Source organism: Sander lucioperca, chromosome 10, assembly GCF_008315115.2.
Source record: "Sander lucioperca isolate FBNREF2018 chromosome 10, SLUC_FBN_1.2, whole genome shotgun sequence".
NCBI classification, from domain to species: Eukaryota; Metazoa; Chordata; class Actinopteri; order Perciformes; family Percidae; genus Sander; species Sander lucioperca.
The window spans coordinates 8,719,632-8,727,191 of record NC_050182.1 but is presented as its reverse complement, the minus strand read 5'-3'; positions in this window follow the sequence as shown (position 1 = coordinate 8,727,191).

Genomic DNA, 7,560 nt, shown 5'->3' with positions numbered 1-7,560 from the left:
ATCACCGCTGTTACAACATCTGGTATGAAACATCCAAAAGAATACAAGTTGTGCATGAAGGAATCCACAGACAGCAGCCAAAATGCAGCAACTTCAGGTACGGCAAAGGAAGGACAGTCACAGCTAAAAACTGGTGTTAACCGGACAGTGCCTCTCCTGGGCTGTGTTCTCTCAGTTAATGAGTCTCCCTACAGTGGGAGCAGAGCAACTGCTGCTCGTTAGCTAATGTTAGCTTTCTAATTTCACCCCCCCAACATGCCTTCATCATACACTAGTTAGCAAAAATTTGCCAAACAAAATTGTCACTCCTCTGGCGATAGCGATGTGCTTTCCTACGATGTGAAAAGAGCGTGTGAATTCAACATTAAGTTGTTACATTTAACTATTTTAGAGGCTGTGGACGTTGTTTACTTCATTAATGTGTTTACTGTGTTAATGGACTGTGGGAGGAGGATTCGGTGCATCCCTAAATAAAACTATAATAAAGTCGTAGATAGTATGTTGAAAAAATGTCATAAAAAGTGACAATGTAATATTTTCTTTGATTTATTTATTTATTGTAACAAATTAAAAATAAATATATTATTACTCTACACGTAGCGTAAGAAGGGTTGTACATTGATAAATGCAGCGGCTGGAAACAATCATAATTTAAATATCACGCCCCAATATATTCTCCGTTTGGAGGCCTCGCCCCTACAATTTACGACATGGCGAGACGTAATGAGAAGCGGCACTTTTCAGAGGTGGAGAAAACTGGTATTAAAGGCTGTAGAAAGAACGTGGAATGAAAAGAGATCACTGATGCAGTCAACAGTGTTGCCGTAGTAAATCAGACTCCAGCTGAAGTTTATTTAATTTATACATCCTTGACATAAGTATGCTATAGACTTAATAGTAATATACAGGCTTATATTGCAATCTCTTAGGCCTACATGTAGGCTACATATATTTAAATAAACCCACAGTAGCGGAGTTTATGCAGTGTCTTTTATTTTACTCATGTTTTTTTCATGAGTCAGCCAGGCAACAGCTGTGAGGGAGAGCGCGTGTCCTCCGTCCCCCGTGCTGGACCACCACCCTGACCCTGTCTCCTGACAGCAGAGGGGCTGGAAAAACAAGCCGAAATAACTAGGTCAATGGTAGAAATAGATCGTTCACTTGTGGCCATTAACGACACTTTAAAAGAGAAAACGAAAACCTGAAGAATAAATAAAAATGTTGTGCATCATCATGTTTCCTGTATTGAATATCATTGCCAAACAGAACACTATAGGCTACCTTTTAAAAGTGAGGAATAATATCCTGTCTCCTTGGTATAGCCCCCAGTTGGGGCTGTGCTGGACTCTGCTCTCTGGGCATCGGGTCATCTGGCTCCATCTCTACATTCATGGCACCCTGTTTTCCTGCTCGATGTTGTGCAGAACCCACCAGGCTAAAACAATGTTGCAGACTTTTTCTGCCGTGTATAGTTGGGTACAAGACAGAGCCATCTGCCCTTAATCAATCCGATGGAGCGCTCCACCGTGGCACGTGTGCGTACGTGTGCACTGTTGTACCGGCGAATAGAGGTCCTCTAAAAGAGCCAGATCTGCCATTGCTGATAAGTGATTAACTGATGACTTCTCCTTCTCCTGTTAAACTGATTATATGCTGCACTGCAAGTCCACACTGACTCGAAAACTTGCGTACACGAGTTCAGACCAGACGTGAGATTTTATCGCAGCCTACGCTCACGTTCAAATTGATAAATGCAGAGCTTTGCGTAGGAATCGGCGTACGCCCGTCCTACGCCTGTTTTAGGTCGTACATACGTTTCATAAATGAGGGCCAATGTGTGGTGTGTGTGTGTGTGTGTGTGTGTGTGTGTGTGTGTGTGTGTGTGTGTGTGTGTGTGTTGAACTCTGACCTCGGTGTGCAGCTGTCGGCTGGATGAAGCACGGCAGACTCTTCATCGCTCCTCTGAACTCCTGTTTGAGAGCCAACAGATAGTCCTCCTCCTCGCCAGCTGTCAGGGGGAGGGGCTTCTGCTCCATCACCTGCACACACACACACACACGCACGCACGCACGCATGCACACACACACACACACACACACACACACACACACACACACACACACAGTCAACTACAGGTCCCAGAGTGCACTGCTGGCAGAAAAATCCAATCAGACATGTGAAGAATATGTAACTTGGTATTTGGAGTATTGATGTATCCTATGTCATGTCAGTGTTTTTGCTGATGATAAAAAAGTGACTCATTAGATCCAAGATGGCGGCGTAGAGGATAGACGTAGTGAAACCAGCTCCCGTAAAGACTTCTGATTTCACCTTTATCCTGAGCGAAATAAGCCAAGAATAAGACTCCAAGCTGAGTAAGTTAAGCGTTGGTAAACTGAAAATGCCTCCGAAAAAGAATGAAGCAGCCACAAAGGAAGATATGAGCGGAAAAACTACCGCAAATCCCAGTGCTAACACAGGCACTAGCATTGTTAGTGCTAGCTTTCCAAGCACCGATGCGCTGCCGCCATGGTTTCATAACGAAATGGACAAAGGTTTTGACCGTATACAGACATTATTGGATCAAAAGTTAAACTCATTGGCCGTCTCGGTGGAAGCACTTATTACTGAGAATCGCGCCCTGGGGCAGCAGGTCAAAGAGATTGAGATTAGACAGTCGGGTCACACCGAAAGCCTCGACTTCTTGCACGAAGACATCGGAGAGCACAAAAAGAAGATGGAAGCAGAAATCAGCGGTCTGAAAGACAAACTCGACGATCTGGAGAATCGAGCAAAAAGACAAAATCTGAGGTTGGTTGGTTTTCCAGAGGGAGTTGAGGGGAAAAACACCATAGCTTTCCTACAAGAGTGGCTCCCGAAAATACTGGGCCTGGAGACCGGAGAGTTGATCGAGATTGAGCGGGCTCACCGCTCACTTCAGCGCTGACCTGATGAGGGCAGCCTCCCCCGGGCTCTGGTGGTCCACTTTCTCCGCTTCACCGACGTGATGAAAATCCTAGACGCGGCACGGAAGAAAAGATCACTGCAGTATGGCAACTCTACTATCATGATCTTCAGGGATATGTCCATAACTCTCTACCGGAAAAGAAAAGCCTTCACACCGCTGAAGAAGAAGCTGCACGAGAAAACCATCTCCTTTGGGCTGCTTCATCCAACCAACCTGGTCCTGGACCTCCCGGAGGGCAGACCTTCACCTCCCCGGTGTCGGCTGAGCACTACCTGACCAAATTTCACCTGAACTCAGCTCCCCGCCGTGACTTTTTTGAGTGGATATAGGGTACGTTCACTTTTGCGTCAATAGTTAGAGTGTAAGTCAATCCACACGGTAGAGCAGGTACTTGTTTTCTTTCCTCAAAAATACTTTAGGCTAATCCTTTCCTTCACCCGACAGACTGCTTAATGACCGGTAATTAACCCCAGACCACTGTTTTGTTTGCTGCGGTAGCCGGTGTTTATGTAACCCAGGCGTGGCGTATATAAAGCCAGTTTATTTTTATTTATTTCTGTAATGCTTGAGACAGTGACTCTATATATTTGTGCACTTAAGGCTAAATGCCTTCTCCCTTTTTTTCTCAGCTGTTCATGTGCCACTCCCCCCAATAACTCAATTTAAAAGTGAGCTATGTATGGCTTTAATCATGAGCCCTTGACCATTTGAGTTTTAAAGGATTTAAGCCTAGACTTTAAAGGTGGGTACAAATAATCTCTTTAACCTAATGGGGGACATTTCAGAGGTGCATTTTATTGGTTTTGTTTCTACTCGGTTTATTACAAACTGCCTAGTTGCGGGTAGTATGGTTTCGCTCGTTGGGAGTGGTGTATGTTACTACGTTTGCCAGCAAGAATAGGTAAATAGTTCTTCTTTTTGGGGGGTAGTGGGGACTTCCAGTCAGGGCAGCACATTTTTTGTATAACTTTTACTGCAAAAGGTACCAAGTCTTTCTCATTCTAGTACAGAACATTATCCTGTATATCCTACTACCATTTGATGTAAACCATGTCTACTAACACTATGTATAAATTCTAGAGTTGGAACACCATTGGAATTAACCAACAAATAAAGCACAGGAAAGTCCTAAATTTCCTGAGGAATCATAATATTGATTTTGCATTTTTGCAAGAATCTCATCTAACCGAGGCAGAGCACCTCAAACTGGGTAAACAGTGGCAAGGCCAAATATACTTTTCTTCATTTAGCTCTCAGGTCCGAGGGGTGGTTATCTTAATTAAAAAAGGAGTTCCCTTTTACTTAAAACACAGTGAAGGATAAAGGGGGGCGATACATCTGAGTCAGTGGTTTCCTAGATAACGCTCCAATCTCTATGCTAAATGTCTACGGACCTAATCAAGATGAGCCAAAATTCTTTACGGATCTTTTTCTTAATATACCCTGTCCTCCTACTGGGCTTATCATTGGAGGAGACTTAAATTTTCTTTTTGGACCCTGTTATGAACAGATCCTCTTCAACCTCTAAAGCTCTATCTTCCGCGGCTAAGGCTCTTAAAAACGAATTGGCTGACCTTAATTTAATAGATGTGTGGAGGGCGAGACACATATCACTGCGTGGATACTCTTTTTACTCACACGCACACAAAGTATACTCCCGTATTGACGTTTTCTATCTCCATGCAGGGAAGGAGCATCTGGTCAAATCTTGTGAATACCTGGCTAAAACACATTCAGATCATGCCCCTCCTTTGCTCCACTTAGCCAAACAGGACCAAAACATAAAACCTAAACGCTGGAGATTTCCTGTCCACCTGGTTAATGACGAGGAATTTATCATGAAAGTTAACGAGCAAATTAATCTTTTTCTTACCACAAATGTAGGCTCTGCCTCCCCGTCCATGCCTGACCCAATCAAATCCAGGAACCCCCTTCCCCACTCCGGGCCGCAAATTTACGAATCCCACTAGGGCCACGCCTCCCGGCCCTGAGACACGAGCCGTAGTAGTTATGCTGGAAGTTTAGCATCCACGTTAAAATGGACAAACGACCACCAAAGTGCAAGGGAGGTGCAGAGAAATTACGGGAGAAAAAGATTAAGAATCTACAGGCGGATTCCTCAAAATGTGCCAAAATTTCTGACATGTTTGGGGCTGTAGTAGCTGCTTCAACATCAGCATTACCTGAAGTAGAGGAAGGAGGAGAGGTGACTGGCTATACAGAGAAGCAGAAACAACATCATGACAGGGAAGAAGGAGGAGAGTGACCACGACAGGGCCAGTTGAGCGAGTGAGGAAAAGATGGAAGAGAGAGTAGATGACGATGTGGAGTAGACAAATTAACAGGGACTCTCAGGAAGGGAGGGAGGCTGTGTGTGTGTGTGTGTGTGTGTGTGTGTGTGTGTGTGTGTGTGTGTGTGTGTGTGTGTGTGTGTGTGTGTGTGTGTGTGTGTGTGTGTGCCTCACGTCATAACGACAACAAGCAGTTAAAATTAGTGGCTGTCAGGTAACCTAACTGTTTAAGCTTACATTGAAAATGCTAGCTGTTGGCCTGTTGGGTAGCTGACAGTCTACAACTGATCTATAAAATCAGTGTTGATACAAGCATCAGTGTTCCTTGAATTGCTTAATTAGCTTCTCTTGTATTGGTGCTCTTCTCCAGGGCATATACTACTCTCAGCTTTATTGTAGCTTTTGGGAAGGGTTATGGTTATTTTAGCAGACACTTGTGTCTAAAACGACAAAATATGAATCTTACAATAGTTAAAATTAACAGTAAACTGTTTTTAAAGTTGCTAAGCCAATATTAAGCAAAATAGTAATAATTATAATAATGGCAATACAATATCAAATATCAATAATAAAAAATAATAAAAATACTATAAATATACAAATCATAACTCTAAGAATGAATTAATTATTTAAGTGTAAGATCAACAGATAAGTCTTGAGAACCCTCTTGAAGGATCCAAAACGATCACATAAACGCTGAACACTAGGCAACTCATATCATAGCATGCACGCATATTTTAAGAGGACTGTCTGCAGGGAATGTGTCTGACCAATCATGGGGGGTGTGGGCCGCCTGGGCCAAAAATGCCAGGGCCGATTTTTTGTCCCAGTCCAGCCCTGCTGTAAGGGCACACTGTTGATATCTTTCCATGTATTTTTGTAGTATGTGTGCCTGGATGTCATTTGTCTGTGTGCCTATGTGTATGTATGTTGTGTATACACTATTGTACACGTTAATTTCCTTCGGGATAAATAAAGTATCTCTATCTATTACAAGCTATTTCAGTTTGCAGCAATGAGGCCACCTCTTCCAAGTTTGTGTGGTTTCTCCTTCTGAACAGACGCAATTTGGGCACTATCTCTTCAAAGTCTTAATAATTATCACCCTACTGTGTTCATGGGCTAAAAGAGAAAGAATTTCCTTGTTATTAAAACCGATTCAGAAGTCTAATTTCACAAGTTCATATAGGCCTTCACAAGTATACTATAGAATACTATAGGTGAAGCTAGTAGTTGTCTGACTTGATTCTTGAAGTATCAAATTTATTCTCGACATTTTGACTTTATTCTCGAAATGCGAAATAAATACAAAAATCTTCCTTCGTTTGTTTCCCTTGATGTGGCCCTAATGCTCCGTCGTATTAAAGAGATCTCTTTCAAAATGCTCCACAGATTTTACGCAACTAACCATTACCTGCAGAAAATGAAGAAAGACATTGATATCAGCTGTACTTTTTGTGGAAAAGTAAACAAAAGCAGGATGCTGAACAGCTAGTTTCCACAGGCTGTTAGGGTGTTAAATGGACTGTGCCCCCCCCCCACTGCCATGCTTCCCTACTGTGCAGCTACCTGCCTGAACTGCACTTTGCACTTTAATACTGTGCTGCTATTCTGCACATGCTGCTACTCTCCACTGCACTTTAATAGTCCGTGCCCAAGCTCATCCTATATGTCTATATGCTGTATTTTATGTGTTTTTATTCTATTTTATTCCCTTGTTTTATACTGACACAAGCTGGGGAGACAATATTTAATTTTTTGTATGTACGGAAGTACACATGAAAATGACAATAAAGTAATCTTGAATCTTGAATCTTAAAACACTGGTACATTTATTTGGTTTTGCCAACATACCAAGAAACTTTGGAGTAGATTGTTGCATTTTATAATTATTTTTTTATATTTATTTATTTAATATTTACCCTCAATTCACATTACTTTGGGAAAATGTATTGTTTGGATTCACTCAATATGATAGAAAGTTTTATTCAGAGTATTATGTGATGAAGTTAAAGTTAAACCAAGTTTAATTTTCTATTTTTAAAAATGAAAGGCCTAATGTAATAGATTATATAGACAGCTAGTTGAATCAAATTTAATTCATATTTAAAATAAATAAATATATCAGTGTTACAGTCGAGTTACCAACTATCACTAGTTCATAGATTAGATAGATTGATAGCTGGCTAGCTAGCAAGGTGGATAAGATAGATAGTAGCAGAAATATTAACATTAAAAGTAACTAGTTACAAACTTATCAATGATAAATAAGATCTCATTTGGAGTATTTGATTATCTAAT